This window comes from Piliocolobus tephrosceles, chromosome 15 (genome assembly GCF_002776525.5).
Source record: "Piliocolobus tephrosceles isolate RC106 chromosome 15, ASM277652v3, whole genome shotgun sequence".
In the NCBI taxonomy this organism is placed as follows: domain Eukaryota; kingdom Metazoa; phylum Chordata; class Mammalia; order Primates; family Cercopithecidae; genus Piliocolobus; species Piliocolobus tephrosceles.
In genome coordinates, this window is record NC_045448.1 from 50,405,682 (window position 1) to 50,414,403 (window position 8,722).

General features: G+C 36.7%; 1 protein-coding gene across 21 annotated transcripts in view; it reads right to left on the minus strand.

Moving 5' to 3' along the window:
- Nucleotides 1–8,722, minus strand: part of NRXN1 (neurexin 1) — a 1,127,593-nt gene that overhangs the window by 175,736 nt on the left and 943,135 nt on the right. The window lies entirely within an intron of this gene.

Here is an 8,722-nt window from a genome sequence, read left to right on the forward strand (position 1 = left end):
AGAAGGTGCATGGCTGCCCGCACAAAGGACATACTTTCATGTCCTTTAACACAGCCCCTTTAATCCACTCTCCCCATTTCACAAGAAAAATAGGGCTCCAAATTCTCCCTTTTAATAACTGGTGAAATCAGAGCAATGATGTCTGTTTAGAGCCCACTGACATATGCTCACAATATAGGAAATAATTCTAAAGGGTATGGGGCATAGAGGCATTTAATGAGTGCAGTCCTTTAGTCAGTATTCACAAACCATCAAATACTAAGAGCTTGAAAGTTATTCAATGTTATTATTTTATTGATGATGAAACATCAACACTTTATTGATGATAACACAGGAAGGTACAAGACTTGTTCAAGGACACATAACTTAATAGAGACGTACTAGAACTAAAATTCAGTTCCTTTATTCTTAGATTATACCTAAGCTAAGTTAAAGCAAAGATATCATTATCCAAAATTAACCCCCTCTTCAAATTATGCAAAGCCGCACTATGAATCATTCTAACTATAAAGTTATTGCTGTTAACTTTAGAATTTCATAATAAAAGGTGGCAAAGAGAAACATGTGCTATGTCCTCTGCCTCTGAGAAGCATTCTCTAACAGGACTGTCAACTCTACCATGAATTCTGCAGATTTTTAAAGCATGTGGATTTGTCCTTAATCAGTGGCACAGAATACCTGAGCTGTAGGCCCTTGTCAGAACACATAACCTCAAACTGTCTGTGGTTCACCCTTCATCAAATCTCAGTTGAGAGAAATGACATGGAGGAAGAAGGGTTTAAAGTACACACACTCCATCCTTTCCTGTAGAAGTTTTAAATCAGAATGTTAGAAACCTGAAGATGTGGACCACATTCTCTTGACTCTCTGTGGGTTCTCATCATTATCTGAACTAGACAGCAGGAGTATGGTATCAGCTTACACTGAGAATCCTTATGGAAAACCTTTTACAAAATTGCATTAATCAAAGGAAAATACTTGAGGATGTTATTTTGCAGTATTGTTCATTATCTCCTTCATGTAGAGATCCTAAAGGTTTCTGTTGGGTTTTTCCCCTGCGTTCTTATTGTACATAAAGATCTCTTTCTTATAAGTTAGCATGCTTACTTTTTTTTTGTTTTGATTTGCTTTAGGCTTGTTGGACAATTTAACTTTTTAAAAAATCACATTTTAACACTACATACATGTTTGTTAAATAAAGACAACTTATTATGTCTCTTAAATGAGATTCTTTAAAATTTTCCTGTACAGTTATTAAAAACGTATGTAATAAATTAAATAAATTACTGAAAATGAGCAAAAAGTAATTCTACTACAATGAGAAAATAATGCAGGCTTACAAAAAGTTCTGAGCTAAAATAGGTCTTTGAATAAAGTTTGCATTTTCATTGGACTTTTGCTGTTTGTTTATTAGCTGAATCAGTCTACACAATACTAAAATGTCTTACAATACCATGTATTTAAAAGTAAGGGTCATGAGAAATACGGTGGAAATAATAAGTCCAGGGGAAAATATATACTAAAGTCTCTGCAGCTATTAAAATTACCCAGCCAGAAGTGGTGGCACACATGTATAATCCCAGCACTTTGGGAGGCCAAGCTGAAGAGGACTGCTCAAGCCCAGGAGTTGGAGACCAGCCTGGGAAACATAGCAAAATCTCATCTTTGCCATAAAAAAAAAAAAATGTTGGGCATGGTGGCACACACCTGTATTCCCAACTACTTAGGAGGCTGAGGTGGGAAGATCACTTGAGCCCAAGATGTTGAGGCTGCAGTGAGCTATGACTGTGCACTGAACTCCTGCCTGGTTGACAGAGTAAGACCCTGTCTCAAAATAAATAAACAAATATTTAAAAAATTACCCTATCTACATGGACCCTGAGTTTCCTAATGACAAACACATACATAGGGCTCTACTCATTTTATAAATAGTAACACTGGTATTCTTCATAACAGTTCCATGAAGGAGACGCTATTTTATCTCCATTTTACAGATGAGAAAATTAAGGCACAGGGTGATTATGCAATTTGGCTAAAGTCACATAGCTGGAAAGAGAAAAGCTATGGCTCAGATCCACACAGTCAGGCTCCAGAGTCTGGTCCTTAATCATTACACTAGGCTGAGTTTAGGACTGTTGTGCCATCCTATAGCTGTAGCTAGCAGATTTGGTAAATCTAGTTGTTTTTACTACCTGTTTTATCTCTCCTGCTAGAGTAGCATCACTAAGGGACCTTGTATTATTCTGTGAAGTTAGTAGATATGTATCAATCAATGTATGCTTAAAATAATTTTGGAATAAATTGCAAGCAACTGATATGAGGATATAATCGAATATTTAAATGCTTCTTTTTGTTTCAGTTTCAGCTGAGATGTTAAGATGATAAGATAATAAGTCAAAAACAGATTACTGTTTCCATCTTACAAAATGAAGTTGAAAATTACTTAAGCCAGACTTGCAAAGGAGAACACTGAGAACTGCTTTTAGGGTTCTGAATTAATTACCTACTTCAATCCATCAAAATGCAGAATAAGGAACAAGGAGATTGAGAATTAGAAGAGGATTTTTGGAGAGTTGAGATTTGATGTGATTTCCACATACCTGCAAGGTGGAAGCTTACTTTTCCCTATCTCATGTGTAGGAGAAAGGGATATTAGTGGAACATCTCAGAAAATTTGACATGTGTCTTCTGGAACTTGGTGGGTGGCAGTGGTCAAGGTAGTGAGCAAACTAGCATTTGACTATGCCTGAGAAATCTTCAAGGGAAGAGACTGTGGCTGACTGATGCCCAGTGGCCAAGGAAAGAGATATTGATGTACCAGGAGCCACCTGTACATACATTAGGGTTTGTTATGACAAAGGACACTTGTGGACCCTAGGTTAGTGTCCTGTAGAATTGTGTTGTACCCTGTTTAGCAGGGTTACTGAAGGAATTGGGCTGAGTAGTTTAGAAAACTCAGAAAAGAAGAAAAAAGAAAAAAAAAAAAAAGAAAAAAGAACTTGGAGTTACAGTGATACATGACCAGAGGCTGAGGTGGGAATCCTAAATGACCATCTGAAGGAAGTGCATTTACTACCTTAATGGAATTGCAGGTAAAGAATTCTAATGATATGGTTAAGGTCTCTAAAGAACCAAATGCTTCCAAAAAGTGCCTCCTTAAGAACTTTAAGTAAAGGCTAAGCTCAACTAGATGGCCACAATAATATTAGCCAAGTAAGGTCATTTACGCCCTTTATGTTTTCTTTCTTTTCCTGCTTCATCCCTGGAGGATAAGAGAGGTAGAGGAAAAGCGAAAGTTGTGGAAACAATCGTGTTCCTCCCAGTGCAAGTAGGGGCTCCACTGTGGCTGAAGCAGGGATAATGAAGAGGCTTTAACTGACTTACATTATTACAGAGGAGTAAGCTGATATTACATTTTATGTCTAAAAGTGAACGGATGACCTTTTTACTATCCAAGAGGGAGCAAGCACTGTTGAGATTTTCTGTGGACTTCCCTGGAGGTTTGAAAGAAATATTTTTACATAACAAGTTTGAATTCTTGTTACATGGTAGGAGGTAGCCCTTTCAACACAAGTAAAGGAAGATATTTGTTACTCTAGAGTTGCCCATTGTTTTAGGGTCTCATCTATTATAGATCTGGTTCTTATCCAGGATAGACTGGAAAAAGTTCTTGAAGTTTCCTACTTGTTTTGATAGGTAGGCCATAAGAGCCTATTTTCATCAGAGTATTAATTGTTGACAAGTCTAGATTCAGGGAATAGAAGCATTGCATTGCTAAAGGTGAAAAATGCACTAAACTCTAAAATAAGTCCCTTTAACTTATACTTAAAACTTTCTGCAATATGAAATGCAAAATATTCATTTTCTAGGTGCAGAAATCTCCAGATTTCATAGGATTTGATTTTTTGCAACACAATAAAATAAACAATGTAGAAACAAGGAGCGTCTGTGATGCTTGCAGAACATTTGACTTTTAAATGATGCCCATCTCTTCTTGGATATGATCAGTTTTTGCCTCAACTTCAAATGTCTTTGACATCTCATGGATTTAAAATCTAGAGTTAGCTAGAGTGGAACTGAAAACTATCAAAGTAAAGGATCAAACAGGCCCGAACCTAATTCAGACATTATCTACTTCACCCCAAGTTGCACCAGGCTTTGAAAAACAATTTATTTATAAATGATCACCAAAGAGTTTTCCCTGAAAACAATAAATTTAAAATACACATAAAGTACAAAATACTAATATCAAGCATATTTATAGGACTGGTATTTGCTATTTCTTTCAGAAACTATAGATACCCTTACAACACAACGTTTTCATGTTTATAGGATAGCAAGTCACTTAAATTATATAAACAATAAAACTTGCTAAACTTTCTTGGCAATGAATAATTACAATTTAAAAGAATTCATTTCAAACTCTTATTCTCTGGGATTAAATATGATTGTCTTGTCAAATTCTCATGAATATTACATTAGCAAAACCAGAAGTCACTTCACTGGACATGTACTGATCTCCCTGTACTGCATCTTTCTTGAAATAGATAACTGGCTCAAATCATAATTTCAAAAATCTATTATGAGAATATCAGTAATGAGGTATTTATAATTTAATGAAGCCTTTCCATGGATTCATTAAATAAACAGTGACAAAGGTAATTATTGATTTTTTTTTTTACAAAAGCTCATTTCTGAATAAAGATTATATTATTAAACCAAGTTAAAAGGAAACATCATGAAATATGACACTGGGAAGGTCCTTGACGGTTCTAGCAAGTGGCACCATAGTTTAATGCAGTCTAATTCCATATGAAATAACATATGCACTTGATGGTTTTATGTTTTAACTAAGATTAACATTTAATGGTGTAATCAATATCTTGGGCATACTTCAAGCAAGATGTTTGCATGTTACAGATGCAGATATAATATGTGCATATGAAATAGATAAAGCAGAATACACATAAGTAAAGATTTCAGTCTACATGTGACATACAGACGTGTTACATAAGATCTTAGTGCACTGTTTCCCCACACCCCATTCGTGAAATGTTATATAGAAATGTTTGGCTCAACTATGCTCAGGAACAGAGACCAGTAACAAACAAAAATGTCTTTCTCTGTGTCTGTTTACTATACTCTTAGAGAGGAGGACCAAACATTGTGAACAAGTGTGCAACTCAGGAGGGCATGTAGATTAGTAGGAGCCCTGTTTATGTTCTGTAAACTTCTGTCATGCACCATAGTACAGTCCAGTACTCCAGGGCCCCACTTTGGACAGAACTCAACAATGTCTTCAAATGCTCTGCATGCTTGTACTCATTTCAGAATACAGAAAGACTCCCATGGTCCAAATCTACATTGTTGATTGAAACCAGAGTTGGGTGAATGGAATGTTTTGCTTCTCCAGAGACTAATCCTCACCAGAGAGCAAAGGTTTTAAGGCATGAAGGGGAGTCTGAAGCCTACAGTCACAGTTGTTGGAGTATGCAACACAGTAGACAGTATCAGAGAGCAATCTGTTATCTCACCTAAAAACAAAAACACTCAGATAATTGCTAAGTTAGCCCAAATACTTTTTTTTTTTTTTTTTTTTTTTTTGAGATGGAGTTTCACTCTTGTTGCCCAGGCTGGAGTGCAATGGTGCGATCTTGGCTCTCTGTAACCTTTGCTTCCTGGGTTCAAGTGATTCTCCCACCTCAGCCTCCAAAGTAGCTGGGATTACAGGTGCATGCCACCATGCCCAGCTAATGCTGTATTTTTAGTACAGGCAGGTTCTTCATGTTGGTCAGGCTGGTCTCGAACTCCTGACCTCAGGTGATCCGCCCACCTCGGCCTCTTAAAGTGCTGGGATTACAGGCGTGAGCCACTGCCCCTGGCCACCCAAATACATTTCTAAGTGAATTACTTAGAGGCCCTCTTGGCTGGTAGAGACTCTCTTTACCAATCTAGGTGGCCTATAATGGTAAGAAGTGATTTTAATCCAGTTGTTTTAAACTAGCACTGAGATATACATGGCATCCTCTAACCCCCAAAAAGCAATACCACCACATCAAAAATAAGAAGCTCCTGCTGCCCTGTCTCCTATTTTCTCCATTATATAGTGTCTTTTTAAAATTCATTCAGGTAACTGATAAAAAGTATATAACATGCACCCAGCATTTTCTCCTACTGGGAGGAGAATAAAAACAGATAAAGTCTGGTTTCTGCTCCTGGGGAAACTTTCAATCAAATCGGGAAGGTAAATCATGCATGCAAATACTCACACCCACAAAGGAGTTGAGGGAGTGGTGGGGAGAAGCACAGGTACTTTGGGGGAAGCATCTGAAGGATCTCAGAAAGCCTCAAACTGCCATGGGAGCAAACTAGCATTTGGACAGTCCTAACACTACCAGCAGGTTTCAATGCAACACCCAGGGATATAGAAGTTACGTTCTCTCTATCTTCTATCTCTCCTTTCAGGCCCCACATACCGGACTACTCACGATGTGCCAGGCATTGAGCTCTATACATTTATCTTCTCTAAAACTCCCAGGAGACCTGAAAGGTAAGTGCCATTGTCTCTATCTTCTTGGAAACTTTAATCTTGCTGAAATCACACAGCTAATAAGTATGGGTACTGAAATCTGACCAAGTTGGTGGGACATTCTAAAACTGAATAATGTCAGTTGTGTCAGTGTTCCAGGAAAATGTCTTGAAACTAAGGCATCCTTAGAGGACTGAGTCAAGAGGAGGGTTACTACAGGGTGCATGGTTTTGTTTGCTTGTTTTTTGGTTTTAGTTTTTTGTGTTGTTGTTGCTGTTGTTGTTGGCTAGTTACATTTTGTAGCACTACACAATAAGGAACCAGAACTGGGCAAGATATATGGGCAATACCACCTCAGAAACATCTCATTTAGGAGTAATACATTTTTAAAAAAACAGTCTTTTCATTTCCCCATCAAATCTTCATTAAGGATAGTGTATCTTTTCTAAAATGTCTCCATCCTACAGGATGCTATAGCTCCTTCAATGAGACTATATCCTGGCAGTGATATTAACTTCCTGGAGGCATAAATTCATCTCTTGGTCCTAAGAATGTCTAATAAAATTTTGTAAGCCTGTGCCAGTCCTCCTCCACACACTGCTTTGGGTGTTAGTTTTTATGCGCCCATTTCAACTTCTCAAACATATTTAAAAGAACTTTAGGGTAGGAAAAAAGACTGGTGTATAACTCATTGTATCCTTCACAGCACTTCCCAGAATATCTTTACTTTTGCAAATTTCCAATATTCTTTCACATCTGATTTTTTAAAATTGAGATACAATTCAGATATCGTAACATTTGCCCTTTTAAAGTATATGGTTCAGTGGTTTTAGTATATATTCACAAGGTTGTGCAACCATCACCATTATTTAATTTCAGAACATCTGCATCATGTTCCAATTTTCTTTTGATGAGATAACGCATACAAAGTTCTTAGCACACGTAATGGTTACACAGTTCCTGTGAGCTATTAGCATTATTATTATTAATACAATTGTTATCATTATCCTCTCCTTTGAAAAACAATGTTTAGCTTCACCGTAGTTTGATGGAAGTTAATTAAAATATTGCCTGAATTATATAGACATTTCAGTTTTGCTAGAAGATAAATTTTTAATCTTTACAACTTGTGAAGCAGGGTATCTAATTTGTAAATGGGGAAGCTAAAGCTCAGAAAGGCTGAGACTTGACCAAAGTCAGAGCATCTATCTATGACTTGGATCAAGAGAAGATATTCTAAAATCTAGCTGTGCTCAACTGTAAGATAAGTGGTTCTCCCATTGATTATGCTGAGGCAGAGTATCCTTGATTAGACAACATCTATGTCCCCTCCCATCTCAATATTATGGTTCTAGGGAAATCCTAAATGTAAGGTAAAGCAGTTCTCACAGAAAAAACTTAGAAAGATATTACTAGTTGAGTTTTTTGAAACACATTGAAGGTGCCTATATTTGAATTTGAGTCTCTCTTAGATTTCCTTCAAAATTAAAAAAATAAACTCTAAGATTTTATTATGTTTTTAAATCAGAGATTCTCCAAATTAGGAAGAGAAAGAGGACTTTGCATTAGGCTGAAGTATCAGTAATCTGTGAAGCCTTTTGTGAACTATATATGTTCCTTCCCAAGAAAGTATAACCTCTGATGGAAGGGCTTATCATTGTTGGGAAGAGCCCTTGCCTTATCAGGTATGTAGGATTTCGTGGTGGTAAAGTGAGAAAAAGGATGGACAGATCTTGAGCTCCAGTGATAACAACAAAATACTTCAGTGCTTCTATTTCCTCATTGTCTTTCCTTAGACGAAACCAAATCAAAAATCAAAACAATGTCAAGATGAATTTAGTCCACTAAGTGACGGGCTGCTGGATCTTTGAATGGGGTAATAACCTTGATACTGGTATTTTAAGATATTCTCCATTTTGTTTCACAAAATGAGCCAATACTGGATTATTCTTTACATAGTATTTGAGAAGACATTCTCAAACAATTATGAAGTCCTCTGGTGTGACTATGGGTACAGACATATCAGCAAGCCTTTTCGTGGTACTTCCCCTGGTTCCAAATAGCATATGTTTGCATGATATCACAATGCCTGTAGAATAAAACAAAGCTACCTTAGCCTCTTGTGAATCAGAGGCATCTCACTGAGATAATTAATTCTCTTTTTTTTTTTTTTTTTTTTTTTTTTTTTTTTTT